Source organism: Gorilla gorilla, chromosome 8 (genome assembly GCF_029281585.2).
Source record: "Gorilla gorilla gorilla isolate KB3781 chromosome 8, NHGRI_mGorGor1-v2.1_pri, whole genome shotgun sequence".
NCBI lineage: Eukaryota > Metazoa > Chordata > Mammalia > Primates > Hominidae > Gorilla > Gorilla gorilla.
In genome coordinates, this window is record NC_073232.2 from 51,794,586 (window position 1) to 51,800,739 (window position 6,154).

Genomic DNA, 6,154 nt, shown 5'->3' on the forward strand with positions numbered 1-6,154 from the left:
GATACCATCTCACGCCAGTTAGAATAGTGATCATTAAAAAGTCAGGAAACAACAGGTGCTGGAGAGGATGTGGAGAAATAGGAACACTTTTACACTGTTGGTGGGAGTGTAAATTAGTTCAACCAGTGCAGAAGACAGAGTGGTGATTCCTCAAGGATATAGAACTAGAAATACCAGTTGACCCAGCAATCCCATTACTGGGTATCTACCCAAAGGATTATAAACCATGCTACTATAAAGACACATGTACATGTATGTTTATTGTGGCACTATTCACAATAGCAAAGACTTGGAACCAATCCAAATGTCCATCAATCATAGACTGGATACAGAAAATGTGGCACATATAACACCATGGAATCCTAGGCAGCCATAAAAAATGATGAGTTCATGTCCTTTGCAGGGACATGGATGAAGCTGGGAACCATCATTCTCAGCAAACTGCATGTTTTCACTCATAAGTGGGAGTTGAACAATGAGAACACATGGACACAGGGAGGGTAACATCACACACTGGGCCCATCAGGGGTGGGGGACAAGGGGAGGGATAGCATTAGAAGAAATACCTAATGTAGGTCATGGGTTGATGGGTGCAGCAAACCACCATGGCACATGTATACCTATGTAACAAAACTGCCCATTCTGCACATGTACCCCAAAACTTAAAGTATAATAAAAAAATTAAATAAAATAAAAATGGTTTTTTCTTTTCTACTGCATCATCAAGCTGCAAATTTTCTGAACATTTATGTTCTGCTTCCCTTTTAAAATGGAATGCTTTTAATAGCATCCATGTCACCTCTTTAACGATTTGCTGCTTAGAAATTTCTTCCACCAGATACCCTAAATCACCTCTCTCAAGTTCAAAGTTCCACAAATCTCTAGGGTAGTGGCAAAATGTCACCAGTCTCTGGTAAAAGATAACAAGAGTCACCTTTGCTCCAGTTCCCAACAAATTCCTCATCCTCATCTGAGACCACCTCAGCCTGGACCTTATTGTTCATATCACTATCAGCATTTTTCTCAATGCCATTCAACAAGTCTCTAGGAGGTTCCAAACTTTCTTGTATTTTCCTGTCTTCTTCTGAGATCTCCAAGATCTTCCAGCCTCTGCCTATTACCCAGTTCCAAAGTCACTTTCACATTTTCAGGTATCTTTTCAGCAAGGCCCCACTCAACTGGTACCAATTTACTGTGTTAGTCTGTTTTCACACTGCTGATAAAGACATACCTGAGACTGGGAAGAAAAAGAGGTTTAATTGGACTTACAGTTCCACATGACTGGGGAGGCCTCAGAATCATGACAGGAAGCGAAAGGCACTTCTTACATGACGATGGTAAGAGAAAATGAGGAAGAAGCAAAAGCAGAAACCCCTGATAAACCCATCAGATCTCATGAGACTTATTCACTATCATGCAAATAGCATGGGAAAGACCAGCCCCCATGATTCAATTACTTTCCCCTAGGTCCTTCCCACAACACATGGGAATTCTGGAAGATATAATTCAAGTTGAGATTTGAATGGGGACACAGCCAAACCATGTTAGGAACAAACATCCAAATCATATCACACTGGCTCAAGATCTCATATCTCTCCTGGACTTTTACATACTGTCTCCTTAACCTGGAAATAGCCCTTTTCCACCTGGCTGCTTCCTCTTCCTTAAGACACAACTCAAGTTTCTTCTACCCCAGACTTAGTTTTATGTTGTTACTCACTCCCATTGCCCTAATACTGACCTTTCCACTTGTATTTTTGGTCCATTCCTCTGTCTTCCCTAACACGTTGTAAATTCATCTGGAAAAGAGACATCTTTCAACTTCATATCTCTAGGGCCTAGCGCAGAGTCTATTGTAGAGTCATAATGAATAAATGTGAAATAAAATCAAATGTACGGAGCTGAGGGAAATGCTTGTACTTTTCTCTCTTCTCATCTTATGTAGGTTCTCCTGTTATGACATGACTTAGAGAAGATTGCACCATCAGCAACTAAGTCTAATGGAGACACAGCAGGTCTGTAAGGTCAGCCAGATTTAAGTGAAATTATAATTCTTAAGATTTGGCATTTTAGTAGCATTAGAGCCAGACTGGTTATTTTTCTAAATAGATCCTGTCTAGATACTTCCGTGAAGAAAGGATATTTCCTGATTTTTTTAAGCAGCATGATACAACTGTAATATGTGTTATGTTAACATTTTCAATCTTTACAGAGCAGGTGGAAGCTCTTCCTTTTTTTGTTCTTCCAGGCCATGAGCCCAGATACCAGGCCCATCCTTTCTGAGTATGAATGTGTGGAGATAACTGGCAGCTGTAATCTGAATGTATCCCCCAAAATTCGTATGTTAAAGAGCAATCATCAATGTGATGGCATTAAGAGGTGGGACCTTTAGGAGGTGATTATAGGTTAGGTTCTTATGAATGGGATTAGAGCTCTTATAAAAGACCTTGCTCTTTCACTCTTCTGCCACCTGAGGACACAGTGTTTACTTTTCTTTTGCCTTTCTGTTCTTTCTGCCATGTGAGGACACCTAGGTGGCACCATCTCTGAGGAGTGGGTCTTCACCAGACACAGAACCTACCAGCACCTTGATCTTGAACTTCCCAGTCTCCGTAACTGTGAGAAATAAATTCCTGTGGTTTAAAATTAGCCAGTCTCTGGTATTTTGTTATAGAAGCCCGAATGAACTAAGACGTTGCCCTAAGTCTATATTTTTTTGTCAAATACACACACACACACACACACACACACACACATACACAAACATTGTTAAATGATGAAAATTGTAAAGTGTGATTTCCAAATATGCCTCAGGGATGATCTTGCCTGCAGGGAGGTCAGAGTGATGGGAGAGTAGCCAGGAGGGAAGAGGCAAGAGCAAGATGCCTGTCTCTCCATCCTCTGGACCTCATGTCCTCCTGGGTTGCCATTGCTTATATTCAAAAATGCCAACTTCAAACAACAGCATGTAAACTCATAAAGTATGGGCACTTCCACTTCTATTCACTGGCCACAGAAAACTGCACAGTTAAGTCTGGCTCAATATATCACCATTCATGCAAGTTAATTCTTCCTCCAACATTGAGTCAAAGAGCAAAGACACATGAATTAGCAAGAACAAGGCTTTATCTATCTATCTCCCCATCCATCTGTTTATCTATCTATATAATCTGGGAAAGATAAGGCCCACTGAGACAAATGATTAAAGAGAATGGGGCAGCTGTAGGAGCAGAGGGTAACCTGCTAGCTCCAAGACAAGAGGAAAACTGGCCCAGGGCTTCAGATTGCCAGGCTATTTAGGCAAAGCCAGGTATGGCTTAGTCGATGATGTGTGCAGAGCCCTCTTCTACTCTCTACAGTGGAAATTTTCAAGTCAAGTATGTGAACTTCTGACCAGCCTCATTTGCCCCACACCCTCTGACAGACATATATACCACCCCAAGGTGCTGGTCCTGCAGCTTGCTGTTAGAAGACAGACAGAGGGTTAAATTTGTTTGACATAACTCCATAAAACTGAGCCTCTTTCCATCAGAGTGATGGCTATTCACGGGGGACAGTGGTCACTGCAGCCTGCCATTTTCAAAGAAAGCTTGTGTTTCTTAATTGCACTAGGAGAAGGCAAAGGGTGGATGGCACCACACTTCCATTTTCCACAATCCGTGCTGCTAATGAAAGTGTCCCAAAGGCAAGGCTGATGTTTGCAGTGATCACATCAGAATTGGAAGTATTCTAACCAAAGGTAGGAGCAAAAGTGTCTCCAAGCACAGGTATTTTCTCAGTAGTGCTGTCTCCTCAAAAGTCAAACAGGGTACCATGGCTAGGTAACCAGGTATTCTGACTCAGACCAAAGCAGAAATGTCTCCTGAATCATGTACAGCCTTGTCCCCTCTGACTGTAACAGAAGTGTTATGTGTAATGAGTACCCCAGGAACTCAGAATGATAGTATGAAGAAAGGCATTTCCAAAAACAAGTTCCATGATGTCCCTTCCCATTGTACCATCTGGACTTTAACCACATGGGCTCCAGGTGCTCTGACTGTATGTGAGAACATAAGGACCTGCAAGCACAGGTATGCACTAGCTGCTGCTATTCCTAAAGATGAACTCTGATCAGGCACGCCTCAGGTGCTCTGATTGTAGGCATGAAGGAAAGTATCTCCAAGCATGAGATGGGTGCTGATCTCTCCCACTGCAACAAGTGTGCTCTGGCCAGGGGGACCCTAGGAGCTCTGACGGAAGTTGGGAAAAGAAAAGCCCAACACAGGTGTAGTGCTGGCCCCTGTGACTGTAAGAGATATGCTCTGGCATGACGGGTCTCAGCTAATCTGACCACAAGAAGGAACAAAAGTGTTGCCTGGACCTCGATTCTTCTCCATGGGACTGACTCCTCCAATAGTAACAGATGTGCATTCACCCAGCTGGCTCTGATTATAGACAGGAAAGAAAGTATCTCCCAGATTTGCTCTTTGTAGAGATGGACCAGATTGCTGTAGGCCAGCAAGAACCTGGTACTCAGGTCTAGGTGTCTCAGCTCAGGAAACCAGTGTCTGCTCAGTCCTGCACCAAAGCTGAGTGGTCTAGATATGGATCTTGGACTAAGGCAGCCACACTCATCCTAAAGCTACTGCAACCCATAGAGGCCACAGATTCCATAAACACAAATGGGTCTGCAGTGGTGTTGGCAAACAGTGAACTATTGCCCCCAAGTCCTGGTGCAGACTCTAAAGCCAGAATTAGTAGCTGTACCAACTAAGAAAATGCCTGAGGTGCAACCACACGCCAGCTGGGTGATGACAGGGATGTCAAAGGTAGAAAATGGAGACGGCAAATCCATGAAGCTGATTGAGTTGTGCTGCCATCTGGTGGTTAGGATGTGGCAGAGGTTAAATCAGGAGCTTGTGCTGAGGCTTCCTGGTTTCCAAAAGGGAAAGAGCCAACAAAGCTGGTAGCTCCAGGCTGCAGCCCATCAGGGACCTGAAATATACACAGAGGGGTCAAAATGATTTTGCAAGTTGCATTAGGGCCACTAACCAACTGTGCCAATGCTGCCTCTGAGTAGCATATTATCTGAACCAGAGAGCTCCGTGGAAAATGGGAAGTATTCACTGGAGACCAGGGAGACCAGAGATGACAGCCTGGGGAAGGAGCTTAGTATCCATATCAATTTCATCAGAGTCAGAGGTAGGATTGGATGTGGACTCTGCTGAGGTGCTGACTACAGGCATAGAGGCAACTACAGAGGCAGTGATAGGTAGGCCAGAAAAAGCAGAGGCACTGGGGAGAGTGGCTCCTGCCACTGCCCACTAGAGATCCCAAATGTGGGATGAGTGATGGCTCTCAGCCCAAGGGAAGATTGAAAGTTGTGGTGGGGCTGCTGATCATAAATGCAAGTGGGCTGGTGGAGGCTGGGGCCTTTGCAGGAGATATGCGCTCCATACTGAAATGTGCCTGGACAAATGGGAGGCAGCCTCACTCTGGAGCCTGGGAACACCTATTTCTTCTCTCAGTAGTGCTGGCTCATCCAGTAGTAACAGGTTTGCTCTGAATAAGTGGGCCTCAGTTACACTGACCATATGCACAAAAGAGTCTCCCAACACAGTGTGGCTGGCTCCTCTCACTGTGCCATCTGAACTTTATCCAGCGGGGGGCCACGTGGTCTCACTGTAAATGGAAATGCATGGGCCTAAGCACAGATATGGGGCTGGCCCTGTGCTGCTACGGATGCCCTGGTCAGGTGTGTCCCAGGCACTATGACTGTAAATATGAGTAGAGTATCTCCAAGCACGGAAATAGTGCTGGCCCCAGTGACTACAACAAATATGCTGTGGCCAAGTGGGCCCCAGGTGCTCTGAAGAAAGGTAGAAGCAGACAGAAAAGGACCCTCAAGCACAGGTGTGGTTCTGGCCACTCCAACTGCACCAGATGTGCTCTGGCATGGTGGGTCCATGTGATATCACCACACACACAAAAAGTGTAATTTCTTCTCATTGGGGCTGACTCCTCCAGTAGTAACAGATATGCTCTCACCCAGGAGACCAGTGCTCTGACTACAGACAGGAAGAAAACTGTCTCCCAAGATAAATTGGCTCTCCATAGAAGTGGGGTCTGCAGCCCGGACAACACGGTGAAACCCTGTCTCTACTAAAAATACAAA